This window comes from Marmota monax, unplaced genomic scaffold, assembly GCF_021218885.2.
Source record: "Marmota monax isolate L192 unplaced genomic scaffold, Marmota_monax_Labrador192_F-V1.1 WCK01_AAM20220418_F8-fsc00034, whole genome shotgun sequence".
Taxonomy (NCBI): domain Eukaryota; kingdom Metazoa; phylum Chordata; class Mammalia; order Rodentia; family Sciuridae; genus Marmota; species Marmota monax.
In genome coordinates, this window is record NW_026693934.1 from 12080504 (window position 1) to 12088823 (window position 8320).

General features: G+C 43.3%; 1 long non-coding RNA gene across 1 annotated transcript in view; it reads left to right on the forward strand.

Moving 5' to 3' along the window:
• LOC131424920 (uncharacterized) overlaps positions 1-6337 on the forward strand; it is a 47739-nt gene extending 41402 nt beyond the window's left edge. The window contains exon 4 of the long non-coding RNA XR_009228568.1: positions 6098-6337. This is a non-coding gene — a long non-coding RNA (uncharacterized LOC131424920). The remainder of the gene's footprint in view (positions 1-6097) is intronic.
• The last annotated feature ends 1983 nt before the right edge of the window (positions 6338-8320 follow it).

Below are 8320 nucleotides of genomic sequence, written 5' to 3' on the forward strand. Positions count from 1 at the left end.
AAGAAGTTTAGATCTGAAAGCAAGTATCCTTTGGATCCTTCTCTCCAGCAACCTAAACCCCACCTGTTACACAGGATCTGTCCATCCTTCCTTAGATATTATACAAATGTGTACAAAACTAGTGTGCAGCTGTTCTCTTCTGCCTTGTGATCTCCCAGATCACGCTCAAGCTTCAAGGGAAGACCCTGTAAAGTGTCTGATCTTAGCATTACTTATGCTTTGGGTAAACGGAAGAGGGGTCTGTTTCATTGTTCCTGGAGCAGAGATAAGGGGAGGGCCAGAAAAGTGGGCAAAAGTGGTCCAAGGACCATAAAGGTGACCACCAAACAAGGATACATCTCCAAAGAGGGACCAAGGGAAGCCCAGGACTGGTCTGTAGGACACAATGTGGTCTCTGGGGATTCTTAGCAACATTGGACAACGTCTGGCATGGAGCAGACTTTCAAAAGGGATTCTCTCTTGAACCATTAGTTCTTCCTTTAGCTAAGCACTGTCTACATCAGAACATTCCCTGGGGGGCTGCTCAAGCCTCAGATTCCCTCAGAGTCCCTTTTCTTCCTGCAATAGGATCAATCCACCTTGTTTTCATCAGTGAACCTGACATTCAGTGGTTGAATTTCCCCAAGCCTAACTGTGAAGCCGGATGTGGACTCCTTTACACCCTCATTCCTATAAAAAGACACACCCAGTTTTTCCAAGAACTTCATTGTGAATCCCAAAAGGGTTACAACATAAATGACCTCTGAGGGGTCACATGGTGGGTGGAATATGTTGGGTGCTTCTGGCCCATCCAGCAGTTCCTCCCACCCATGAGCTGGGCACACCCTCTGCCCTGGGGCTGAGAATGATGCAGCACCTTTAGCTTGTTTGCCTGCAAACCCCTGTGCAACAGCATTCTTCCCCACTTTCATAGCTGTAACAAGACAAAAGGGCTGCCAAAAGCAGTGCCTGCCAGCCAGGACAGAGCAGAGGAAAAGAGCAAGAAATAACTGGGAATGGAAGAGAAGGGTGGAGGCTACTTATTCCTCTTGCTGGCTCCTCTCCACCCTTCCTTCCTTGCTCCTCTCCTAACTTTATCTTCTCTCCTTTCTCACTTCCTCTCCAGCACGTTTAGTGTCTCACTTCCTCTTATTTGTTTCCTCTCCCTCTGTGACTTCCTCCCTTTTGATGGTTCCATCCTCTCTCTCTCACCTCATGGATGCAGCATCCTCAGATGAAAGTCCTGAGATGACCCCCTCCACAGCCTGACCTTAGGCTGCTGCAGCTTCCTCCAGTGTTTGAGATTTTATCTTATCACTGAAACCTAACAGCACAATTTCTAGTTAGAAGCTAGGGTTCAGAAACAGTGTGCTCAGCAGGATCTCCACTGGCAGTTATGTCTAAGTTGCCAAGATACATAACAACCAGAGAGAATGACATCAAAAATATGGGAGAGTAGGAAGCCCTAGATTCTCCTTTCCTCCAAAACATACTTATTCAGCAACAATTCATGGATAAATTTCCTTTGTGAGAAATCAGAAACTAATTGAAACACTCTTGCTCCCTAGGAAAATATGATTCACCAAAGCCAGTAAGTAAATTTCCTCTCACTGCAGGCCCTGCACCCAGCACAGCATCATATGATCAGAAAGAGACCTCCTTAGCTACAGCTTTGCCCAATATACATAAGGGTTGTTTTGTGCAACCAGTACTCAGAGTACTGACCTGATCCTGGAGCTTGAATGGATTCACCACAGCCTAGCAGCATGGGAAAGAATCGAGATGGCAACTTGGGCTGCTAAACTCTTCCCACCCTAGCTCAGTCCTGAGCATGTGAAAAAGAGCCATAGCTAACTGCTTCTCCTTTGGGAGAGAAATAATTGATAAGGGGTCCAGAATCCGTGGCCACTCTGGTTGACTGGGTTTTTCTATGCAAGACCAGACCAGGAGGCACTGATTAACTAATGCACAAATATCATGCAGAGAGTCAAGGTAGAGGAAGAACCAGGCAAAAATATTGCAATCAGGGAATAAGAAAAATCTCCAGAAACTGACGCTGATGAGGTTATATGATTTATCTGACAGAATTTTTTTTTTTTTAATTTTCCTAAAGATGCTGCTCACTGACATCAAGAAAACAAGTGAGAATTTCAATTGTTGGAAAGTATTACACAGTATTACAAAGTATTACACAGTACCCAACAGAAAGCATGGAGTTGAAGAACACAATAACTGAACTAAAAAATCCATTAGAATAGCTTAACAGAAGACCAGATGAAGGAGAAAAGAAGATCAACAAAGTCAAAGACAAGTCACTAGAAATGATTTGATCAAAGCAGAAAAAAAATAAATGAAAAAGGGTAAAGAAAGTTTAAGGGAATTACCCAACTCCTGCAGCCCCATGAGGCTGTGGAGAATCCCTGAAATGACTCCACCCTGCAGGAATCTTCTGCCTGGCTTCACAGGTTTTGCTTTGAAATCTTGGTGAAAGCTGCCACAACCCTATTGCTCTTGCAGTCTGTACCCTTGCAGAATCAGCACCACATGGTCACCAAAGTCCACTGCCATGAGCCACACCTGAGAGTACTTGAACTATAGCTGTAGTGTCATGACAGCTTTCACTGGAAAGACAAGAGCAGAATGCCAAGAGAGCCCTGATCAGTGGATCCATTTTCTGAAAGCGTTCTGTCTTTCTTGGTCTCTGTGCCTATGATGGAAGGGTCAGCCTTGAACTGAAATGCCCTCATGGACCTTTCCATTTGTCCTGGTGCAAATCATCATTGCAAATCTGTTTAGCAATTGCATACTTTTTCTTTATTTCATCCCTGTTCAGGCTGAGAATTTTCCAAATCCTTCAGCTCTGTTTTCTTTACTCCAGAATTTCACTATAAATCTAACTGAAAGAGACGGTAGTACTCATGCTGAAGCCTAAATGCTTTGCTGTGTAGAAATTTCCTCCACCAATTATTCGAGGTTATTCCTCTTAAATTTTTCTATTAAACCGTATTCAATTCTTTCTACTTCTTAAGAAGGACACCCTTCTCTCTAACATCCAATCCCTCATTCCTTTTCCTCAGAGCCCTCACCGTAATGTTCCCATTACATTACAGACAGACTTTTCCTAGTTGGCTCCTTTAAATTCTTCTAACCTCTGCCCATGATCCAGATGCAAATTTGCTTCCACATTTTCAGGAAGAAATAGCCCCAACTGTCAGGGCCAAGTTTCTGTATTAGTCTTTTCTCTGTGGCTATAACATAACATCAAAGGCTGGGTACTTTATTTTTAAAGAGAATTTATTTAGTTCACAGTTCTCAGTGACCCTATCAATTCAGCCTCTGGCAGGGTCCCCTAAATACATCACAGCATGGTGGATAACATCACAATAGGAGTACATGTGAAAAGGAGAGATCACATGGCAACACAGGAGTCCAGAGAGATTCAGTGATTCAGAGATTCAGAGATTCATTTGCTCTTCTTATAACAAACTGTTATCCCATTATCTAATCAGGGTCCTACCAGAACTACATCAATCCTTCCCAAGGGTGGTTTCCTCAATGAACTAATCATCTTCTACTAGACCCCATGTCTTAAAGGTCCTCCCTCTCTCAACATCACCATACTGAGGACCAAGCTTCCCACATAGGAAACTTTGAGAGATAAAACACATTCAAATCACAGTATACACTGTTGGTGGGAATGGAAAATGATACACCTACTATATAAAATAATGTGATGGTTCCTTACAAAAAAATTAAAAATAAAATTAGCATATGATCCAACAATCCCATTTTTTTGGTATTTATCTAAAAGTGTTGAAGGAGCTATAAAAATATGCACTCCTAGTTTCATTTGCACACTCTTCACATTAGCCAACACGTGGAAACATTATAAAAGTCCATTAGCAGATAAGTATAAAGAAAATGTGGAATATAAACATGATAGAATATTGTTCAGCCTTTAAACAGAAGAAAATTCTGCAACATGCAACAGTGATAGAACTTGAAGACATGCTAAGTGAAATAAGCCAATCACCAAAAATGCTACAAGATCTTACTCATATGATACATCTAAAAGATTCAAATTCATAGGATCAAAGAGTGGCATGGTAGGCTGAGAAGAGGGGGGAATGAGGAGTTCCTAGTTAATAGATATAAAGTTTCAGTCGTAAGTTCTAGAGTAGAGCCGAGCATGATGACAGGCTCCTGTAACCTCAACTAACTGCCTGGGAGGCTGAGGGGAGAGGATTGCACATTTAAAGCCAGCCTCAGCAACTTAGGAAGGCCCTAAGCAACTTAGCAACACCCTGTCTTAAGACAGAAAATAAAAAGGGCTGGGGATGTTTCTCAGTGTTAAGCACCCCTTGGTTCAATCTCTGGTGCAAAAACAAACAACCAAACAAACAAAAAAAAACCATCAACGATAAACTGCATGGCATGTTACCTATACTGAATGATCATATACTAGCTATGTAAAAATTTGTTAAGAAGGTGTAAATTGTTTTTGCCACAATAAATTAAATAAGTATTTTTAAAAAAGCTACATAAAACACAGCCATCAAAGTAATGGTAAGACAAACCACCTCATGGCAACTTGTCAAAAGGAGTGTCTGAGAACTAATTCCATGAGCCATAAAACTCCTCCCTCACTCTGCCAGAAGGCCAGCGCCAACCCCACCCAGTCCAGCCTCTGTGAGGACCAAGTATTCTGGGAGACACATTCATACGCTCCTTGTCCTGTTCTATCTGCTTGAAGAACTTCCTCCCACCACTGCTTTCTCATAGTTTTAAATCCTTCCTTTACCAAGGAAGGGGCTACTGCAAATGAATCAATGAGGAGTCTGTAGTCACATGCCTTAATGGTGGAACTTGTGTTTGTCTGTTTTCTGTTACTATGAAAAAATGCCTGACATAATCAGCTTAAAAGGAGGAAAGGTTTATTTTGGTCCATGGTTTAATTGCATGGTCTTTTGCCCACTTTGCTTTGGGTCCATAGCAGTGCAGTATATCATAATGGGAACACATGGCAGAAAAGGTCTTTTGGTTCACGGAACCCAGGAAGATAAAAAAGAGAAAGAGAAGGAGCTAGGGTTGCAATATCACTTCAAGGCCATGCCTCGAATAATCTGTCTTCTTTGCAATAGCTCCATAAGCCAGGGATCACATGAGCCTTTGGAGGACATTCAAGATCCAAACTACAGTATAACATATCTGAGAACAGAATTTACTCTGCCTTCCCAATGGAGATGGCAGTATTCCATCTATACTCTGAACCTCCTCATAGAAATAAACCAAGTCATTTCGGCCCCCAATCCTAGTCAGCATAGAGTCACAGCTATGCAGGTCCTGATGCATTCTGTGAGGCAACATGCACTGTGCTCAGTTTGCTGAGCAAACTCACTCAAGGTCAGGCCAAGAGTGTTCAGCCCAATGAGCACAGTGGTAAGGGTATGGTTATATCCGCCAAGATCAAATCCAAGCTCTCATGCTTACCAGCTGTGTGACCTTAGATGACTGTTATGGTTCAGATTTTAGATTTCCCCCCCAAAGCGCATGTGTGAGACAATGCAAGAACTTTCAAGGGTGAAATGATTGGGTTAGAAGAGCCCCAATTAGTGAATTAATCCCCTGATGAGGATTAATGGAATGGTAACTGAAGGTCGTAGAGTATGGCTGGAGGAAGTGGGTATTGAGGGATGTGCCTTTGGGGTTTATATTTCTTATCTGGCAAATGGAGTTTATCTCTGCTTCCTGATCATCAAGTGAGCCACCTCCCTCCACCACACTCATGATGTTCTGCCCCACCTTCAGTCCCAAGAATGGGAGCTGAGTATCTACTGACTAAGACCTCTGAAATAAAAACTGTAAGCACCCAAATAAACTTTTACTCCTCTAAAATTGTTCTTATCAGGTCTTTTAGTCACAGCAGAGAAAAAGCTGACTAAAACAGTAATGTGCTTGACCTCTCTTGGCCTCAATCTATCCAAGATAAACTGGGCATGATGGTGACATCTAGTTACTCAGATGGCTCTGATCCTAAAGCACATGAAACAAGGCTGACACACAGAAAGGACTCATCAGAAGTAGTTACTCTCCTTTTGCTTCTATGGTTTTGTTCTAGGAAGTGAACATATTGATGAGCGTAATGTCCCATAAAACTCATACACGCAAGAGCTGAAGGAATGGAGGACGGACCTAGGCAGCACCCAGACTCAGCTAAGACACAGGCTGAGAAAGAAGCCAGAGATCCAAACCATTCGGTGGACAGAAGGGTCTCAACTGCCAGTGCCCAAGAGCTCAGATGTCCTAGGAACACTGCAGAGGCTGCAGCTGAGCCAGAGATCAGAGGTAAATAGAGAGACCCAGCAGGGGATGGTGACCAAATTCCCCACCTCTAACCTTGGTCAATTGGACCAGCCAAATTCAGAGCTGATCAACATGAGGCCTGAGGCTCAGGTCTCTTGCTATCCCCTGAAGATGTTCTGTTCCCCATAACCTGGGTATAGGAGGGGCTGCAGGCAGAGGTTGAGGTGGGGACCAAGTAGGTCCAAACAGACCCCATGGGTTGAGAAGAAGCCAGGCACAGAGGCTGGAGATGTTACTTCCCACCTCACAGGTGCTGGACCCCTCCTGGGAAAACCAGAGGAATGAGAAAGAGATGCCCGTGGAAACCATGAGGGAGTGAAGGCCACAGCCTCTTGTCACCTCCCTACATGGCTCAGCCATAGATGAGGCTAGGCTCAGCCCAGAAGTGGAGCCTCAGAAGTGAGGCAGAAGCAAGATAGAATTGTCCATTTGCTCAGTCACCTCACAGACACTTCCTAAGCACTTCTGTGAAGAGGTCCACCAGACAGTCAGGATGGAGGGAGGACAAGGGGCCCCCACCAACCCTAGACCTGGAGAGAGCATCAACCCCTGAAATCCTCATGGTGGGATTATCCACACCCAGATATCAGCAAATGCTGCAGATCAGGGCTGCTCTCTAGGGATGCCACAGCTCAGCACTTACCAGTACACTCCCAATTTTAACATGCTGTGATCAGTGCTGCAGACAGGGAAGAGAAAAAATGGACCCAGTCCAGGGATCAGTATGGGCTGCACAGGGGAACAATTATAGAAGGACCCAGAACACTGTGTGCGGGCTAGTGGAGAAAAGTATGTAATATGGACAATGTCCCAGAGGCAAGAATCTCCCCCATTCAGCTCCAACATGGAATCCCTGGACTCTAATTGAAGAGCAGAGGCCAGAGGCCCTTAGTAGACAGACACTTGACTGGTTGAGCCAGGAACCAGTCTCCCCTTGACTTTTTGGGGAAGTTGGCCTGGGATCGGGGCCAGCTGGACCCAGCGCTGAGATAGACCAGATCTAGAAATGGATTCCACACTATGTCCAGCACTCTAGCTGATCAACTGGCTTTCCCAAGCTCTTTTGAGGGCTTGGAATGAGACATTTACAGTAGCTAGAATGACAGTAGTCAGATGTCTCCAGTTTCTCTATAGCACTCACCAAATATCACAGGGAATATTTGACACTATTTCTACAGTAAGAAGGGCATGTGGGAGATCAAGAGAGAGTCCCAGGCAAGATGGGACAAGCACTTTGGAAAGCAGTATGAAGATTCCTCAAAAGCTTAGGAATGGAACCACCAAATGATTCAGCTGTCCCACTCCTTGATATTTACCCAAAACAAACTAAAATCAGCACACTATAGTAATAAATGCTTACCAATGTTTATGACAGCACAATTCACAATAGCCAAGTTACAGAACCAACCTAAGAGCCCATCAATGAATGGATAAAAAAAAATGTAGTATATGTAAACAATGGAGTTCCACTCAACCATAAAGAAGAAAGAAATTATGTCATTTGCTATTAAATGGATGAAACTGGAGACCATCATGCTAAGTGAACTAAGCAAGACTTAGAAAGTCAAGGGTTGAATTTTTTCTTTCATATACAAAATCTAAAGAGAAAAAAATGAATGAAATAGGGAGATCTCAGAAAAAAAAGAAGGGAGATCAGCATAGTAGAAGTGGGGGACCAACAGGGAAGGAGGAATGGAGGGAAAGGGGAAAGACTAGGGAATGAAATTGACCAAATTATACTAGGCATATGTATGAATACACCACAGTATGTTCCAATTTTATATAAAACTATAATGCACCCATTAAAAGATAAACAAACAAATAAATGGGAGACCAACCGAGTGAAGGAAAGAGATCAGGGAGATGTAGGAAGGAAGAGAGGTGGTAATACAGGGAAGTAAAATGAAGAAAGCTATGTTATATGCATGTATGGATATGTCAAAATGAACCCCATTGTTCTATAAAACCATAATGCACT